Genomic DNA, 20,871 nt, shown 5'->3' on the forward strand with positions numbered 1-20,871 from the left:
GTGAAGTGGACGGAACCCCGCGAGAGCCTCTCCCATCAAGGAAGGCTCTCGGGTCTCCGGGTCTCTTTCGAACCCCCAGACAGCGACTCGGAAGGAAGCCCGGGGCCTGGGCCGAATCAGCCCGCACAGTGGGCGCAGGCCGGAGCTTGGCGTGCGGGGGCCGGGCTGGGGGCCGCCAGGGAAGGGGGCGGGGCCGTGACTCACGCGCGCATGCGCGCTCCCGAGTGGCTCCTCGCTCCCTCCCCGCCCACCCCTCCCTCCTCCCCTTCGCCCCTCCCCTCCATCCTCGCCTCGCTCCCTCTCTCCTCGCCCGCTGGGTGCTGAAGTTGGGCGGATGGCAGCAAACCCGCTCCGCTAGAGGACCGAGCAGCCCAGCCCCGCGCCCCCGGACCCATTGGTGCGCTTGCCCACACCTCCAGGCGACTGGGTAAGATGTTGCCTCTAGATCCAAGCGGTGCTAAGTAAATGACATCAAAATGTCTGCTTTGCACCGAAGGATGGATTTTTTTTCAAGGTGTGGGGGGAGGCGAAGGGAAGAGGGGGCGGAGAGTGCGACTGCCAATGCCCTGGCGGGGGAGGCTGCTCCGCGCTGGGGTCTTTGCGCTGCCCGCGGGGCCGCGGGCGGGAGAGGGGGCCGCGCCGCGGGTTTGGGAAGTTGGATCCCGCGTTGCTGCCTGGGCTCGGTCCGCTTGCCAACCGCCAGCTGCTGCGGAGGGGCTGGCGAGTGTCCTGCCCGCTCCGGGAACCTCGGTCGGGTCCCCGGAGTTCCCGCGGAGAGGGGGCCGTCGGCGGGGAACAGGCAGGGAGGACTGGCGGTGGTGGGAGACCCCGCGGGGGCGCGGGGTTCTGCGGGTTTTTGCGGTTGGTTGGTAGAGAACCGAATGTGGAATTCACGGTGTCTACTCGGCCGATCACCTCGGTGGTATTTTTCCTCCTCTTTCCTTACCTTTGGGGAAAATGCACTGTTCACATGGAGAAGGTGTAAGCGAAAGGGATTGCGAAAATGAATACCTGGAACAGCGGTAAAATGTGTGCGCGCGTGTGTATGTGTAGGGGTTGGGGGTCTCTTTTGTTCCTTACTCTCCCCTCAGTCAAAGCAGAGGGAGTTCTGGCGTGCGTGGCACCGGGCGGGTTTCGCAGCGCGGAGGGGGCGAGGACGAGGAACGCCCACCAGACCCATCGCCGCCGCCTGGGTAGGTGATCTGAGACTCCCTTGCCGTGGGTGAGGATGATTCTTTTGATCATCGATGGAATCACAGTTTAATCGCTGCCTCCTCGCCAGCCTGCCTCCTCCTCTCCCTCTTGTGCTGCGGCAGTGGCTGGGTGCAGACACTCGGTCGTTTTCTCCCCTTCTCCCTACCTCTCCGTCTCTGTGAAAAATGTCGGAGGACTTGAGGATGGCGGAGGGACAGAGCTGGCTTTGCAAGCCTCGAGTGGGGAGATGTTCCTCGCCAGCATGAGGCTGCTGGCAGCGGGTCCCGGGCAGGCCGCGCCAGCCGCAGCTGTGGGGCTGTGGCCAGCGTGTCCCGGACAGCCCGCGCCAGCCTCGGGAGTCCCAGGGCTCCCGGAGACCGACGAGGGGTCGCCTGGCCAAAAACATGCCGCCCGCCCAGCGGGGACCCGCCCTGCGCCTCCATCCGGAGCCCGGGACACAGGCTCACCTGGGGAAATCCTGGGCGCGCAGGGAAGACAGACCCTGCTCTCGGCATAGTTTTCCTAACCCTACTGACCCTTAGATAAACGCTTCCTTCTTTTAGAGAATCGCGGGAAGGTTTGTCTGGAGAACTTTGCAAGCTTTATCTTTGTTTCTTTCTTCATCGTTTTGCAGCAAGATTCTTTCCGTCCTAGGATAGCTATCACAAATAATACAGAGAAATTTTAGTTTGCTCATCTCAAATAAACATCTCCGAGACTGAATGCCATCTGCATTTCCGGCGTTCATACATCATGATTTTCCGGGTGATGAATCCTTCCGAAAATCGTTTAGTTAGAGAAGCGAGAAATAATTTTTACTCTGATAGTGGAAAATAAGGTAGTTCTGGATTCATAGCTGCCGGCCATGTACTAAGTAATACTGAGAACTGGGAGGCACTTTAAGTACATTGTATGTTTCTACAGTCTTTTACCCACGAGATGTACCTTGTAACACTAATATCTAATGAAAAAGTAATTTGTCCTCATTAATTCAAATGAATGAGAAGTTTGACCTCCTCCAGTTAAGTTACCATTATTAAACTGTTTCTTCTGTTAGCATGAACTAAAACAGTAATTACACATGGGAGGGTAGGTTTATTCATCGTTTTCATAATTTTAAAAGCTACAGCAACCATGGGAGAGTGATTTGTAGATTTTAGAAATGAGAAAACAAGGGTTGAATACTGCCAAAAAAGACTGGGTAGTAGTATTTATTAGGTAAACATGAGTCTCCATTGCAAGGGTACCTGAGCTCGGAGTTATGGGCACTCATCCTTAGTCCTGAAATTGTAGTCTAAACGGTTAAGATAACCACCTAGTTCGGAGAAAAACAAGATGTCGCCTATGTTGATGTCAGCCTTTATTATTTTTATTATTATTATCTTGTTTTGGTTCCTCAACTAAGCCTTGGTGTTTAGTCCCCATGGAAAAGAACTGACAAAGAGAATTAATTTACTGTCCCTGTACAATTTTAAAGCAAATACCTTTTCCTTTTCAAATAGGTATCTCTTCGGTTTTAGGGCTCTTCCTACTTCATTTGAACTCATAACGTTGAAGGTCTGAGTCCATTATTATTCCTCCACACTTGAAGTCGTTTTGCTCAATAAGTAAATAAACTTCCTTAACGTTTCCCATCACTAGTGTGAGGGACTTTGAAAAAAAGGAGAAATATAGTCTTACTCATTTGAGCTTATTATAACAGCCAAGTAAAAGTGAATGATCTAAATTTAAATTGGAAAATAAAAAGTAGTCCTGTTAACTCATAAACAGTAAGAAAAGAATTTACCTCTACAGCTGTAAAGATAATGACCTTTGTATCTGACGTCCATTTGCAGAGGCCTAGCCATGCTGGTACAGCCAGTTAGGCACTGTTAGGCTATACTGGAGCCACATTGGAGATTGGAGCCCCAGGCAAGGTCAGTACGGACAGACTTTGCCTCCTCCATCCCCTGCCCTGCCCTGCCCTGGCCATGCACCTGAGATCCTGGCTGACTGGGAGGCTATGGAGAGGATCATGGCATGGTGGGATTCTGTCTTCTTCTCTTATGAATGAAAAAAAAAAAAAAAAGAAAGAAAGAAACTTTTAAAAAAGAAGTCCATTTGCTGAAATACATGAGCCTTTCTGGAAAAGTAGGAGGTGTTTATGAATGGTGAGGTGTGGAACTTTTCAAATAGGTATCTCTTCGGTTTTAGGGCTCTTCCTACTTCATTTGAACTCATAACGTTGAAGGTCTGAGTCCATTATTATTCCTCCACACTTGAAGTCGTTTTGCTCAATAAGTAAATAAACTTCCTTAACGTTTCCCATCACTAGTGTGAGGGACTTTGAAAAAAAGGAGAAATATAGTCTTACTCATTTGAGCTTATTATAACAGCCAAGTAAAAGTGAATGATCTAAATTTAAATTGGAAAATAAAAAGTAGTCCTGTTAACTCATAAACAGTAAGAAAAGAATTTACCTCTACAGCTGTAAAGATAATGACCTTTGTATCTGACGTCCATTTGCAGAGGCCTAGCCATGCTGGTACAGCCAGTTAGGCACTGTTAGGCTATACTGGAGCCACATTGGAGATTGGAGCCCCAGGCAAGGTCAGTACGGACAGACTTTGCCTCCTCCATCCCCTGCCCTGCCCTGCCCTGGCCATGCACCTGAGATCCTGGCTGACTGGGAGGCTATGGAGAGGATCATGGCATGGTGGGATTCTGTCTTCTTCTCTTATGAATGAAAAAAAAAAAAAAAAAAGAAAGAAAGAAACTTTTAAAAAAGAAGTCCATTTGCTGAAATACATGAGCCTTTCTGGAAAAGTAGGAGGTGTTTATGAATGGTGAGGTGTGGAACTAGGAGAGAGAGTACTCCATTCACCACCTTTCTACTGAGAATCCTGTTTGTGATAGTCCAGATCTGCTCACTTATCAGTGAAGATACTGCCCTGTGCAGAAGAACAAAGGAAGGGCCACCTTATGCGCGGTGGTGAGAATAACGCTTCGTGATGTTACAAGCATTTTATTTCACTATTGCTGTAGTTAGAGTATACGTGTGAATGTGTTGCGGAGTCTTAAATTGTATGACATTTCCAGGGGTGTCCTGAGTTCTTAGAAATATGTTTTAATGGAGAGCCTTTAAAAAAAAAATCCTTTGTTATAGGTATAGGTAGCAAAGTCTTTCAGTGTTAGATTGGCACATACACCCACCTTCCCTGTCTCTCCCCATCTCCACTTATCCCAAAAGACACTTTCTTGACTTCCATAGAAATTCATTTACACTGTTATCCCCGCTGTGCCAGCACCTAGCACAATATCTGGCAAAAGGCAGGTGTTAAATATTTCTTAAATGAATAAATTTTGCCGAGTTGGCATGGCTCACAAAAGTCTTCTAAAATTGGAATTCCATTTTTAAAGGCACGTTCATGCTCTTTACCAAGTACACTAGTTTGAGATCCTAAAAGTCGTATTTATCATTCTATATCTTTGGAGGATGCAATTTTTTAAATTGTCACCACTTTGTGTGTTTTTAATATAACATGTATATTGCTGATTTGCTTTGAAGTTATTTTTAAAAATTCTTATTTTTGATCCCCTAAAGCACAGAAAAAAATGTATGACGCAGAAAATTAAAATTACCTGTGGGCAGGCATGGATGTGGGGAACACAAATGTAGGGTCAGACTGACCTTAGTCTGTGTCCTGGCACCTCCCTTTAATCTTTGTTGCTGTGGGCACACAATTTACCTGCCCTGAGCCTCAGTTTCCTCAGATATAAACAGGAGTAAAAGGTGGTTACAAGCACAAATGTAATGCAGTGTGTATAAATATTCAACATAGTGCCTAACATGTAGTGAATACTTTTAATTATCTTAATGTCTAAAGAATAGCTATTGAAAAGAGAGTAATTTGCCACTCAGTTAATTTCTTATACAAAAAAAAAAAAGTGCCATTGTTTAAAGAATTAGGATTATGGGGCAGCAGGTGACATAGTAGTTCAGGTGCTAGACTCCTGCATGGCTGGCCACAATTTGAGTTCCAGATTTGGCAGCTTGCTTTTTCACTTTCTCTTTCTCTCTCTGTCTCTGGTGAGCACATGTGCCCTATAGTAAATTAAATAATAATAATAATAATAATAATAATAGGTAAAATTAAATAAGTAATTGTTTAAAAAGGAATTAGAGTGATATTGTGTAAGTTCCTATTTGTTTTTAAAAAATGTTAGTATTACTTTACTGCTGTTCTCAAGAAATTAAAATATTTTTAATACAATTTAGCAACTGCAAAATAATTCATCTTATGATGTTTTAATTTATCTAGCCATTATTTTATTTTTGGACTTCTGTGTTATTTCCAGCATTTTCCTGATATGTACGTTCGGGTTTTTTTTGTTAGTTTGTTTTGTTTTTGCCATAGAATACATGCGTTCACCAGAGAGAGGTAGAAAGAGAGAAAGTGTGAGAAATTACTCTCTGGGATGAATGTCCATGCCACATCCTTTCTCTCAGGATTTTGAGCATGCATGCTCACGTACCTGGTGTGATTTTCAAACCACCGGGTCCAGGATACAAACCCATGGTTAGCTGTGTGGGAGTTTAGCACCTTAACAACCTCACCACCTGCTTACCCCTTGTTGTACATTCTTATGCCTAGATTTTGTACACACATCTGCTCTTCTGTTTTTCCTTAATGTTTAGAATATGTAGTGCTCACCAGAATAAAGCATCTTTCAAAAATCTTTGCTAACTAGGTAGGTAAAAATAATATTTTTCAAACTTTTATATCTTTAGTAGTATTATAATAAGGCTGATGACATTTCGATAAGCTTATTTTTTTTTCTCGTCTTTGAGATTGGCTTGTTCAAATCTTCGTTCATGTTTCTACTGCTTTTCTGGTACATTTTTCTTATTTATTTGCCTGCTAATCTTAATTTTTTTAAAGAATCATTATTTATTTATTTTTAATTTGACCAGAGAGGGACAGAGTGAGAGAGAGAGAGAGAAAGTGAGAAGGCAAGCTACCAGGTCCAGGACTCAAACTGCAGTCGGCCATGTGAGAGTCCAGCGCCCTTAACCACCACACCACTTGGCAGCCCCTATATTAATTTTTCTTAATGCAAAAACAAGCGAGGAAAGGAAATGCTTAATAGCAATGACTATATGTGGTGAAGACTGCAGAGACTACTGTGGCTTAACTAGAAAGGTTGAAGAAGGATCAGATGCAAGATTCAGGCTGCCAGGATGCTTACAGCAAATTGCTGCCCTGTCTGGGCTTCCTAACTTGCACAGTTCTTTCTAGAAGCCCAAAACCATTGAATAGTTTGCAAAGACCTTAATATAAGAAGTTTGTACATGAGAAGTTCTCGATTCTGTTGGATTGCTTATGCCATTTGCCAGAGTTACAGAACTTTAGTTTTCCTGAGATAAGTGGAAGTGAAAGAAGAGATGGCAATGGATGAAAATCCTTCAGGGTATTAATTGAAATTTCTCATCATAATAAAATTAATTAAGCTTAATTTTAAAACCACGTGAGGTTAGAGCTATATCCTATCTCAAATTTAAAAGGTAAGACTCTAATTACCTTAATGAGTTCTGTATCTGTGATATTTCACATGATTTAGAGGTTTTTATAAGCTAGTTTTTGCTTTCTAAATTTTATGACTTTTGACAAACTGAGTTTCAAAAGTTTAGTTTAGAAAATCTGTAAGACCTTTGATATTAAACTACCTAAAAAGTATAAAATTTCATAATCATGGTGGATACAGTTATCAAATATAGTAAAACTGCAGTAACTCAGAATCGACAAGCCTAGAATTTATAATGAACGGGAGGTTCCATGAGAGAGGCAATGAGCTGTGGTAGAAATTAAAAACCCGTTTCAAATATGAATGTATTTGATTTTTTCCTTTACTTTTTACTAGATGTGCAGGCATTTAAAAGAAATTCTGTACATATTTTATTCTTGGAGTTCTAGAATAAGTAATGTCTAAAACTTGCCTCAATTTTCTAAACTTTGTATGTAATATTTAAAGAAAAAAATACAACTTGTGTCAATAAATACAATTTTATTATAGACAGTGAATGTGGCTTATAAAGCAAATATTTGCTCCCTTGTATCGGGTCATAGGCTTTTCACAGCAGTGCTGATTGGCTACTGAAACACACAGGTTATAACTCAAGAGCCATGGCATTACCATAAAGCAGATGCGACCCAAGGGAAATTATGACATAAATTAAATGAGCAGGTAAGTGTTTATTTCATTTCTTCAATTATTGCAGGTCTTCCCAATGGCATAGTGAGTTAAATCCAGTGGAAACTCTTTTGGGAAAATTTACAGCACTTTATTTACTTCTAGTCTTAGTGAAAGGTGGGGGCTTGTTTTTTGCTGCATTATAAAAAAAGTTCCCTAATCTTGAGATGTTATGAGTCAATTTGGACTTTAGGAAAACCACCTAATGTCTCCTTCCTATTTCCCACAACTCTTCTACTTTTTCAAGATCCAATTAATCAAAATTCACAAATATTTAAAAGTCTGCTATATAAAAAGTGGCAGTATATAATTTATGCAATGTGAGAAATGTATGATAAAAATGCCCTTGAAAGAAAGTCACTTTAAATGCAGAAAAATGTCATTTTAAAAAATGTTTTTCTTCTTTAATTGCCACAGGGCACATGTGCTCATGAGAGAGAGAGAGAGAGAAAGAGAGAGAGGAAGCCCTCCAATGGAGAATGGAGCATGGTTATACTGCAACCCTTTTTTCTTCATCCCATGGGGATTTGGGGCATGCACCCACAAGTACCCTGTGTGTTTAAAGCTGCCTGAGCAGCTTTGAACGATCTGAGGGGTCCAGTTCTCAATTCACTGCACTGAACCTCTACACTACAGGGATGGCCCCAGGAAGTGTTATTTTATAGACACATCCCAGGTTTTAAATTCAAGTAACCAGGAACCAGTAACGTTAACCTGTCTGAATCTTAGTATCATTATTTATAAAATTGAAGGCAATTAAAAATATTGATGAATTAAATAAAATTAGGACTATAATAGTGCTTCATGTATTGGCAATCATTGTGCAAGTGTTAGATACTATACTAGAGTTAAATAATTAAAGTAAATACAAGAAAGGTCTTAAGTGCTTCAAGGGTTTTTAATTCTTCACCAGTGTTTGTCTTAACTAATGAGTCCTTATCGATGTTCAAGATACTATCTATGTTTCCCATGTTATGCTTTCCAGACTAGCTTCCTTTACCAGTGAACATGCATTCATTCATAACCATTTTTTAACACCTACTAAGTGCTAGATTCTGATATGATTTTGGGTGTAAAGATCAATTAAACATGGCAACTTTTCATAGAAGTTCACATCTGTTGGGTCTTCAAAAAGTTCATGGAAAATATGTGTTATTAGTAAAACAAGCTAGGGACCAGCAGTTAGCGTAATGGCTATGTCACTGGACTCCCATGTAGTCGACCATGGTTCGAGTCCCGGACCCAGTGGCTTAAACTCACGCCGGGCGCGTGTGCGTGCGTGCCCAAGATCCCAAGAGGCAAATGGAGGAGAAGGGATTGTGGCATGGCCATCCCCCTTGGGGGGTGATTTCTCGCTTTCTTTCTCTCTGTCTGTCTTGCTTTCTATCTCTCTGTCTGGCAAGTGCACGTGCCCTATAGCAAAACAAACAAACAACAACAAAAATAAAAACAAGCTATGTGTGGATTTCAAACAATTTTTGTCCCAAAATAAGTTCATACTTTAATTCTGTATTCCATAACTTTTGGAATTCCTCTTACATAAGTATCTTTGACTTACTATTTTGCTTTTATATGGTGAGAACTGTTCATTCTAAGCTTACCAGTTATAACTAGTAACATAGGATAATGAGAAAGGACTTTTAAGGCTAACTTATATGAAAATTAGCAAAAATTTCACACCAAAATAAACTCATATTTTAATTCCATTTTCCATGAACTTAAATCTCCTTGTGTAGGTAGGTCATTGGACATTACGTTTACTGAGGCTAATTTAATTTAAATTACTTCTTCAACAAAGAAAGTTAAGATTACTGGACATGAGCTGATGAAGAAAACATGGGCTCTTAGCTATGTAAGGCTAACTTATATAAAAATTTAGGAACTGACAGCTCTAAAGTTCAAGCAAGCTTCAAAGCAAAGACCCAGAGAGAAGGGGAAGAAAAACAGGAAGTAGTTCTTCTGGCGAATGGTTTAACAACCTCTACACACATCAAAACAAATAGTGGAGGCTTAACCTTCTTTGTGAACCTACTCCAACCTCCAATTCCCCTGAATTAAAGTGAGGAAAATGTCTACATGCTTCTTTACTGTACCTTCCTGCCCACCTCACGTAAAGGCTGCCCGGGGTGATCATTCTAGTATAATTTAGGGTAGGTGTAGATGTTGGTGTAGAAGATGAGCAAAGGGAGACAGTTACCTCCATTTCCTATGCAATAACAATATGTTAAATTTTTCTCTTTCTACCTTTGATAGTAATCTGTGTGTAATATAGTACATTGACACAAAATCCTGAATACTCTGTTTGGATAAAAAATAAAAATCATTTGATTTTGGAGAAAGAAAACTAGATTGAACTTCAGCTTGTTGAAGGCACTAGGATGATTTCTAAATCTGGCAGTTCGATTTACCCTAATTAGAAAGATTTCATACCAATTATAAAATCAAGGTAGACTTCAAATCCTTTGCAGCAATAGGTTGTGAATATACAGTTAATTTTGCCTAACTATGGAAATGGAAAACATTGACATTATGAATGAATTAACTCGAAGGTAAGCTTAACCCTCATGCCAGCCACTAAATTTAACCTGCTTGTCATTAAACCTTTGACTGGGCTGTTAATAAGTAACCAGGTGTGCTAATTTGAGGTTTGAACCTATTTCTTTCTCAATTTATTTTTACTCAGCACTTGCATGCAACATATTACCTGTGACTTAGGAGTTTAGGTTGATCAAGATTCACTGTATAAAAAAAAGGAAACAACTACTATCTTTTCTGAGGGTACTAAGGCATAGACATGCTATAAAGCAATAACATATAATTTACAAACTGTATGACTAACTGAATGCTGTATTGTGAATTGGAGGGTTGAATACTCTAGTATAAGTTGGAGTATTAAATGCTCCAGTGTTGAGTGGGAATATTAACATTTTCTTACACGCTGTGTGTTTGTGAACTTGACAAATGATTTTCTCCTCTTTTTATTATTATTATTAGTAGTAATATAGTAATACTTTTAAATAGATTAATTAAGAAGGAAGAAGTATCAATTTGTTTTGTACAGCGAAGATTTCACAGAAATATAGGTCTTCAGTGTTATTTTATATGACTTTTAGAATACTTATGTAATTTTTTTGCCCAAACTTTAAAACATACTTAGAACTCAAGTGTTAAAATCTGTCATGAAAAACAAAGCAAAATAATATGAAAACTGCTGTTTTTTTTTTTTTTTTCTTCTGGTAGTCAGGGGTAAACTGTCCTGATTGTTTTATCTATGCTAGTTTATGAGTAAATAATATTGGCCATTTCAACTCAGGTTATTAGAGCCCATGTTTTCTTCATCAGCTCATGTCCAGTAATCTCAATTTTCACTGTTGAAGAATCAATTTAAATTAAATTAGTCTCAGTAAATTTAATGTCTAATTACCCACCTACACAAGGAGACTTAAGTTCATGGAAAATGTAATTAAAGTATTAGTTTATTTTGATGCAAAAAAAATGAAATTCATGCATAGTCATTGTTTTTTTCTTTCTTTTTCTTCCTTCCTTTCTTTTTTATTTATTTTTTTGAAGGATTTTGCCATAGGGTGCATGTGCTCACAGGAAAGGAGAGAGACAAACGATGAGAGGGAAAGCAAGAAATCATCTCTCCCCCCTCCTCCCCCACCCCTGGGCTAATGGCCACGCCACAATCCATTCTCCTCCTGAGATTTTTCAAGATGTCAGGTCCAGGACTTGAACCATATTGGCCATGTGGTAGTCTAGTGTCTTAACCACTACACCATTGGCTAGTCCCCATAGTTTTTCATAATATTCATTTGCCATAAAATTTTTTTTTTTTTTGGAGAGGTTTTTTTGCTATAGGGTGCGTGTGCTCGCCAGACAGACAGAGAGAGACATAGAGACATCCCCCAGGGGAGATGGTCACGCCGCAATCCCTTCTCCTCCATTCTTCTCTTGGGATCTTGGGCACGCACGCACACGCGCCCGGCGTGAGTTTTAAGCCGCCGGGTCAGGGACGCAACGCGAACCACGGTCGACTACGTGGGAGTCCAGCGACATAGCCATTACACTAACTGCTGATTCCCATTGCCATAAACTTTTTAAAGACCTGGTATTTATATGAATGATGGATTTAGTTAAAAGACATTTTTAAAAGAAAGAGAAGTTCTTTAGACATTCGCACTGTCACCAAAGTTTATTATTTTGAAAAGATGATGTTTTGCATCAGTGCATGGGTTTTATGTGTATGTTCCCCTTTTATTCCTGGACTGAGAGCAGGAAACAACTGACAGGATGCCTGTGTAATCATAGCCTGGTGTTCAGGAGGAAAAGTCCATCCTTCGGGATGCAGGGGAGGGACCAATGAGATGAGAAGGAAAGTCAAGTGAAAAGCAAGAAGGCTGGGTCAGAAAGCAAGATTAGCTGAAAACGCATTATATCTTAAAGTATTATACTTCGTTCGATACATTATTATATAACTCTGCTGTATTATGTAACCACTTCCAGTTTCGCGGGTTCATGTGACCTAATCTTAAGAAGGTAATTTTTTCCCATTAATTCAGTAATTTCATTGACTGAACATCTGAGTAATGCAAGTGGGATTTCATGAGGTAGAATTCCATTAAATAAATGTTAATTCCGGGAAGGAAAAAATGTGAAGCACTTTTCTTGACCTGAAATAGATTATGGTAAGTAATTAAAAATCCTTGTAGGTGATACCATGATTCAATCACATTGATAAAAAAAAAAGTATTACAAATTTTTCCTTTTAAATGCAGCTCTTCCTAAGTCCATGTTATCTAAAAATCACTTCTAGTTTTGTGATAGACCTTAACACACTGCTTAAAAGTACCAGCAAGGAATCCATGCACATGCTAAGTTTGTTTCACTGAACCACAAGGCAGTGCAATGACTTAATATCTAAAATATTTATTAAGACTTTGGGGGAGTGACAACTATGCTTGGAAGAACTTGTCTTGCTATTGCCACTGAGAATATTTTTTAAGAGAATGTGGATTTATGGCTTAGGATCCCTGAGTAGTTAACTCAGTGAAGCTGCTGATTAAAAGCAAAATCAACTTTGACACTTGGTGTGCTAACCTCTGACCAGTAGCTCTCTGAGAGTTCTAGTGTGGATAGATTTCAGGGAAACAAGAGGGAGGTCGTGTTCCTGAGAATAGAGCTCAGAGGGTACAATCTACAAATTTAAATTAGAGACAGGCAGAAACCAAGGACAGAGAGAAATCTTTCAGTGCATTGGTAAATATGGCCGGAGAAGGTCTGCATTTCCAAGTGCTTGCCTTAGATTTCCAAGGTGATTTTTTTAGGCTTAGCTACTCATCAGCTTTGTCTCTTATTTCCTGCTTCCTCATTCTTAATTAATACACCTTGTAATTGAAGCCTTGTTCTGTAAGTGGGAATGGTCAAATTAAATAAAACATAGGCAAGTCTCAAGAAGCCTAAAACTAGCTGAAGGGGGAAGATATTCATATAAGTTTCTGTGATTATTATATCTCAAGAGAGAAACAAAATGCTAGGGGGATTCAGGAACTCAAGATTAATTTTAGATAGCCAAATCAGGGTGTGGCACAAATCTCCTAGATGTTGTGACATTTTCTCAGATGATTCAAAGATAGAATTTTGACAAGCAGAGAAAGACTCACTAAGGTAAAAGACAATGTAAATAAAGAAGGATACAGCAGTAAGAAAATTAAAAACAAAAGCATCGTGGCACAATGTTCTGAGAGGAAAACATGAAACGATGGGGCTAGAAAGGAGCCGTGTGCCAGCAGCGGGTCTGGGCAGCGGGGAGGTGATGGAAACAGGAACACAATTTCCGCTCTCTAGGTGAGAGAAGATAAGGCCAAGACCAGCAAATGCCAAAGGGCCCAACCTCTGGGAAGATGACAGAAGATGAGAATGTGATAAAATGTTTGCCTTAGGGCCTTCAGGACTTGGTCAACAAAGAGATTTAGAAGATGTAACAGGGGCTTTAAAGCTAATATGAGGATGTTAGCCTATGTGTCCAAGTCATAAAAAATGCCACTGAGATGTGAGGAAGGGGTTAGAGTAGAATAAAGTGATTTAAGTTTAGAAAGTAGTTTGATATATCTGTCAGGATTCTTGCAGATAGTTAGCACACTGTTGGTTATAAAGCTCCAGGGTTGATAACAGCAGATGGAGTAATGGTTATGTTGCTGGACTTGTCACATAGTCAACCACAGTTTGAGTCCCAGACATGATGGCTTAAAATCCTGACAGGAGAATGGAAGAGAAGGGATTGTGGTGTGGCCATCTCCTTGGGGGATAATTTCTTGCTTTCTGCCTCTTTGTCTCTCTCTGTCTCTGGTGAGCACATGCATTCTGTAGCAAAAATCTCTCTTTAAAAAAAAAAAGCAAAACAAAAAAACCTTCAGGGTTATTATTTGACTAAGTAGGAAGCAACAAAGTTTGATCTTAGACTTCATCGACAGAGGCACATATGCGTCTAGAATGTCGTCAGTGATAGTTCTGTTCTAGTCTGCACATTCAAATCACAACTGGAATGTTACTTTGAATTAAGCCCAGATGTCATGGTTAGAAGTTAGAAATCCGTATGATAGAATCGACTTACAAAACAATAATAATTCACATGAGGAGTCACTATAGGAATTTGTACATTCTTAACCTGACTGAATAGAGAGGTTTCCCTGGAGAATATGTGTATTTCATCATTTGGAGAAAATCCAGGGGAAATGATTAGACTAATTCCGATTGCCCCAGTGGTATAATGGCAATCATAAAACCACAAGGCTAAGTTGTAAAAAGATGATATGGGCAATGCCTTGGCACCCGTTGGCATTCAGTTCATCCTGGGTCTCTCTGTGACTCACACAAACAGCATTTGAACTGGTGGCCACATCATAGAGAGATTTTGCCATCCTACTGGAAATACCTTTTTTTTTTTTTTTTTAAGTTTTCTTATTTCTTCCACAAGTGAGAGAGACAGAGAAGAGGCAGAAAACCCCCAACAGGGTCTTGACTCTGTGATTCACCCCTGTCCTTCAGGCAGTCTTGGATCATGGGCAAGCACATGCCTGGCATATCTGGGGAGAACTTGAACCAAGAACCTTTCCATGTGGGATTGCCTTGCAGTTTCACACTTTACCACTGCAGCCTCATCTGTCCCCAGCTGAAAATGACTTTTTAAGGGACCAGCAGTTAGCGTAATGGCTATGTCGCTGAGCTCCCATGTAGCTGACCACAGTTCGAGTCCCGGACCTGGTGGCTTAAACTTACGCTGGGCGCGGGTGCGTGCATGCCCAAGATCCCGAGAGGAGAATGGAGGAGAGGGGATTGTGGCATGGCTATCCCCCCCGGGGGGGTGATTTCTCGCTTTCTGTCTCTGTGTATCTCTCTGTCTTTCTGGCGAGTGCACACGTCCTATAGCAAAAATCTCTCAAAGAAAAAACTTTTTAATAGTCATAGCTATCTAGGTGAGCTGCTTTGAAAGTTGGTAACTTTGTTGTCACTAAGAGAACATATGGTAGACAAATACTTGGCAGAGACATTGAGAAGGAGGTATTAGAAATTAGGAGGTACCCTAACATGGGATGATAATATGTATGGTGATATCTTTGCTTGAACCAATATACAGTGTATTTAGGATGGGAAAATTCATGGTGGTATGCCGTAATGATATATAGTGAGATTGAATATAAAATAATATAAATATTGAGTATAAAATAAATAAAAACTTTTTTATATTAAAAAATTTTTTAAAGGTTAGAAAATTCATAACATGTAAAGGGATGCCAGCGTTCTCTTCAAAATAGTGTGAGAAGAATGTACTCCAGTTTCTTCTAATAACATCAAGTTTTACGAAAAAATAAAAATTGGGAGGTGAATGAATAACAAGGCCTCATTTTAATTCAGGTTCAAATGGTTTCAGGGAATTTGGAATGCAAACTCAAGAGAAAAACGGCAGCTTGAAATAAAATGTGGAAGTCTTTTACTTACAGGTGACAACAGAAAACTGCCAAAGGAAAAAGTGCAGAAAGCAGATGAAAGCTTAGAATAGAATCCTGGCGTATACCTGCATTGAATGAACACATGGAGAGAGAAGGAACCAAAAATCTATACAAATATACGAATACATGTGCACGTTCTTACTTACGTACATTCATATACAGGACGGGCAGAATGAAAACAGTATTACAAAGAGGCCAGAGTACTGTGCTATGCCATGATATCAAGGAAGTGGACATGTTCTTTAACCTGCTTTCTTCATATATGTATTAATCTCCCCAAAAAGATTGGAAAAGGTTTAAGAACAAAGATCAGCCAAGTCGTGTCGTGTGGCAGAAAGGGTCAGTGAGATCGGAACCAAGATGACATGGTGGAGTTTGCAATGAGGAAGTTACTCGTGATAGTCTAGAAAATCATGATTTATACATCCTCTATTTCCAAAAGGTTTGAGGCATCTTAAGTAAAAGCACTTTCACAGAGGGCAATGAAAATGAAACAAAATAAAGATAAGAAACCACAAAGAGAAGTAAATGGGGGAGAAGTGACTATATCACAAAACCTGGATAAGATTGTTACTGTTAAAAAACCACTACATCTTCACTCTGAGGTTTCTAGGAGCCCATAAGGAGATAGGTTACAGATAACTTACTGGTTAATGAAAGAAAACAGATTTTCAGAAAAAAAATATTATCTCCTGGCACTAAATTATACGAAGTTTATCTTGTGGATTCTCAGATGAGAGAGAGTCACATATTAGAAAACAGTCAACAGTGGTCCTTCTGAAGATGCAGGCTTGCTTTGAAGTGTTGTTCCGTCTTTAAGCCCTTGAAGGTCAGGCTGGCCTATGAAGATGAATTCTGTGAAAGCCAGAAAGGCAGTGATCATTCCTGTTGGGCAAAGACTAGTTCGGCAACTGAATCCTCCCAACTATGAAAAATTGGCCTGAAACAGAGTTAGGGAAGAAGACATTCTCGAGAGAGGAGATCCAAGCGTCGTTCCAGGAATGTGAGGAGTGAGGGCACCGAGCATGCTGCAACCTCAGGGCCTTTGAGCTCTTTCTAACTAGCTCTCCCCTGATCTTTCTCATCACTCAGGTTTCAGGTCAAACTGCCAACATGTCAAAGGGACCTCTGTTGGTCCTTTGTCTAATATCACTTCTTTGTCTCTCTGCATGTCTGTCACACCCTGAATGTTATTTATTTTACAGGATTTACTGCTCTGTTAAATTATCGTATTCATCACCACTTTGCCTCCTGTCACAAACTAGAATGTAAACTAGTACACTGAACAGGGCCAGAAACAGAGTAGATGCCCAGTTTGTTGACGGAACAAATGTTTTGTGTATGGGGAAAAACTCAGCCCAGTACTGATGTGATACTTCGATGGATTCTACATAGTGTTGGGAATGGACCAAATTCTCCCCAAAATGTTAAGCTGAGAAGAGGATGATGACAATAATAATGACACAATTTTGTCCCAGGAATTTTAAGAACATCGAGGTTTGGAGAAAGAACAGATTCTCTGTAGGCTTTCCTGTCCAATCACAAGGAGGAGAGGTGTTAGCCTGAATGGTAAGTTCGTGAATATTCATTGATCATGTTTCTAAGGGCTAAGCCTAAGTGCTAGGAGTACAGAATCCTACACTGAAGCAAATTTCCTTTTCTCTCCTATTGGATAAATTACCTGATAAATTTCAGATGGTCTTTTAGAACTATGCTGTTTGAGCATAAATAACGTTGCAGGATTCTTTGTAAAGGTAGTCAGTACATGAATTTCCTTTATGCATGCAAATGTATGTATGCACATGTGTATGTGTGTGCTTATATGTATATTTAATAAGTATGTGTGTCTTTTTTTTTCTTTTTTTTTTTGGAGAGGTTTTTGCTATAGGGCGCATGCGCTCGCCAGATAGACAGAGAGAGACAGAGAGACAGAAAGCAAGAAATCACCCCCCAGGGGGGATGGTCACGCCGCAATCCCTTCTCCTCCATTCTCCTCTTGGGATCTTGGGCACGCACGCACACGTGCCCGGCGTGAGTTTTAAGCCACCGGGTCTGGGACGCGAACCGCAGTTGACTATGTGGGAGTCCAGTGACATAGCCTTTACGCTAACTGCTGGTTCCCAGTACGTGTGTCTTACTTGTGTGTATGTATGTGTATGCGTGTTGGCTGTAAGGAATGCATCCAAATTGCTTCAAATATAAATCAAGTTGCTGACATGTAATTAGCAAAGTGGAGGTGCCAGTTAGAGAGAAACTCATTAGAATAGAGAAGGAAGGGCCAGCAGGTAGCATAGTAATTAAGGTGTTGAACTCCCACATGAATGACCGTGGTTCAAGTCCTGGGCCCTGCAGCTTGCAACTCACGTTGTGTGCGTGCATGCCCCAAATCCCAAAAGAATAGAGGAGAAGGATTGTGGTGTGACCATCCCCCCGGGGGGTGATTTCTCACTTTCTGTCTCTCTGTCTCTTTGGCAAGCACATCTACCATAGAGCAAAAATCTCTCTCTCAAAAAATAAAGAACTGAGGAAGAAACTGTTGCAGGGAAGGGGGCGACTAGAGAAAGACTAGGAGGTGAGCCAGAGAATACTCAGGATGGCGCTTGTTGTTTGACAGAACTAAGGACAGGAGAGTACTCACCAGAGAAGTATTGCAGCCTGAGGTGCGCAGCAGCAGTCTCACTAAAGAGGAAACACACACAACAACAACAACAACACTTTTTGTTTACATTTATTTTAGGATTAAAGAGAACTAAGCTTGTTGGCAGTGAGAAACAAAATGATCAATGGAGAAGGGTCAGCAAAAATGCCATGGAGCATCAGTTTCATTCATTCTTGAGAAATATGAAGTATTTCTATATCAAAATAAAAATAAATATTAGGGAACAGTATATAATATTCATGGAGGTTTTGTCTGTTTACTTGTTTGTGTTGCAGTTAGACCTGCCACTTGGAAGAAACTGTCATCATTTAGGCACTGTGGACTGTATCTCCAGCCCCCATGGTGCAAGTTTGCAGTTGAAAGATACTGGGATTTTCCCAAGATTGTGGATAATCAAGCAGTTTAGCACCACAGAGCATAAGTTCAAAAGGCACCTTGAAACCATCAGAATCCACAAAAATACCATTCTTTTTCTCTCATCTTATCTCTAATATTTAACTCATAACCAGAAGAAAGACGTTGTGAGACAAATATTACAAATTGGTTTCTTCTTTAATGGCTTTCCTTGAAACATCCGAAATGACAAAAAATGGTTTCACTTTAGAAAAAGATGGAATCATGCCAGCTGGGTGGCGTGGTGGTGAAGACGGCTGGATCCCTCATAGTCAACTGTACGGTTTGAGTCCCCAGACCCAATGACTTGGAAAACATGCTGGGTGCATGTGCATATGTGCCCAAAATTTCTAGAGGTGGAAGAAATGGAGAAGGGATTCAGCATGACCATTCCCCATGATGAGTGCTTGCTTACTTAGAATGCCCATCCCCACACCCCTGCCACAAGAGTACACATACCCTCTAGAAATTAGAAAGAAAATAAGAAAGAAAAAGGATACAAAATATTTGATCCAATTTTCTTTCTTTGCTTTATGAGAAGTGTTTTTAATCATAATATGAACTGTTTTTTAGTGAATTAACCAAATGTTGGGCTGTCAAAACAAATAAACAAATAAAGATGTTTCTGATTATGTTATACTTCTTTAAATTGTTCCACAAGAAGTTGCCTGTCACTGTTACACAATGAGCAATAGTAAATGACCAAGGCCAGCCTATTAATGTTGCTAGATCCTACAGGGCCCACTGCACATCTGAGTCCCAGACCTGGCTACTTGACAACTATGTTGTCGTGTGTCTGTGTGTGTGTGTGTTTGTCCCAAATCCCAAAGGAGAATGGAGGAGAAGGGATTGTGGCATAGCATCGCCATCCGGCCCTCTTGGTGGAGTGCTTTCTCACTCTCCCACTCTCTCTCTGTATTTCTTTCTTTGGCAAGTGCACGTGCCTTATAGCAAATTCATTTTAAGAAAACAAACCAAACTAAATTACCATTGTTTTGACGAGGTAAGAATATAAGAATATATTCCTTTTTTTTTTTTGAGAGGTTTTTGTTTTTTGTTTGTTTTGTTTTGTTTTGTTTGGTTTTTTGCCATAGGGTGCGTGCACTCACCAGAAAAACAGAGAGAGCCAGAGAAACAGAAAGTAAGAAATTACCCCCCCTCATGGGGGATGGCCAGCCGCATTCTCTTCTCCTCCATTCTCCTCTTGGGATCTTGGGCACTCACGCACACGCACCTGGCATGAGTTTAAGCTACCAGGTATGGGACTTGAACCGTGGTTGACTACATGGGAGTCCAGCAACATAGCCATTGCGCTATCTGCTGGTCCCCAAAATATATTCTTAAATGGAATTGAGGGCTGGATGTTGTTGCAGAGGCAAAGTGACAAGGCTGACCCACCTGAGAAGGTCCTGGGTTTATCTGGAGACCTGACCTACCAGAGAAGGTTCTGGGTTTATACCTGGAGACCTCTCTGATTATGTCAGGCACGTGCATGCGCACCTCTGGGGCTGACTGAGGCTGGGAGTTTATCATGGTGTTAAGACCCCTTGGGGGGCTGGCAGGTGGCATGGTGGAAAAGCACTGGATTCTCATGTGTCCAACGGCAATTCAAGTCCCAGACCTGGCAGCTTGCTTTCTCCCTTTCCCTTTCTCTCTCTCTCTGGTCAAATTGAAAAATAATAACAAACAGAATTAAATTAATAAATAATTTTTTAATTAAAAGAAAAAGGCCCTTTTGGGTGTATTTACTCAGTCTTTCTCTCTTCCTCATGGAAGAAACAAGTAAATAAACAACAACAAAATGGAAATAAATGTTAAAAGGAAAAATAATCATCTCACAAATTCATTGGAAAAGTACTTTTTAAAATGCAGATAAGAAATAATGTAGTATTCATTCTTATTTGAAGGCAGAATGGTGAATTATCATTCAAAAGTAGAGGGATAAACAGGAAATTACAGTTCAGAAAATAAAAGTGAAAAAAAATTGGCAATTAACTCCAAATTTTAAAACCATAAAACAGAAATTCAGTTCATCTTCTGTAATATTTTATTGTCTATTTGTTTCTAATGTTCCACTGCATTTGGCTTTTCTAAAAATAGTCTGGGAATGAGGAATAAGTGATTTGGAAAAAAAAATGTTGTGAATAAAAGGGATTCATGCTAAATTTTTGTGTACGGCTCATCCAGTAACTTTCTCACTTAACAAATACAGAGGACCTACTATGTGCCAAGCACACCATTCTGGGAGCTTAAGACTTATTAGGCAGCAAAGCAGACAAACATGTTTGCCCCTTGGGGCTTCTTGATCTATTTGATCCATGAGTTAATTGGCTCATAGAGTATCATTTGTAAACCTTTGTTTATCAGAGCTATCATATATATATA

At 40.4% G+C, this 20,871-nt stretch overlaps 1 protein-coding gene across 2 annotated transcripts in view; it reads left to right on the plus strand.

The window, feature by feature from the left end:
* Positions 1–291: 291 nt before the first annotated feature.
* RGS17 (regulator of G protein signaling 17) overlaps positions 292–20,871 on the plus strand; it is a 133,657-nt gene continuing 113,077 nt past the window's right edge. The window contains exon 1 of one of the 2 annotated variants that reach the window (XM_006139991.2): positions 292–427. The gene's annotated coding sequence lies outside the window, so the exon portion shown is untranslated. The remainder of the gene's footprint in view (positions 428–20,871) is intronic. The other variant, XM_027769853.1, reaches the window with a different exon arrangement.

The sequence above is a fragment of the Tupaia chinensis genome, unplaced genomic scaffold (genome assembly GCF_000334495.1).
Source record: "Tupaia chinensis unplaced genomic scaffold, TupChi_1.0 Scaffold000014_1, whole genome shotgun sequence".
Classification (NCBI taxonomy): domain Eukaryota; kingdom Metazoa; phylum Chordata; class Mammalia; order Scandentia; family Tupaiidae; genus Tupaia; species Tupaia belangeri.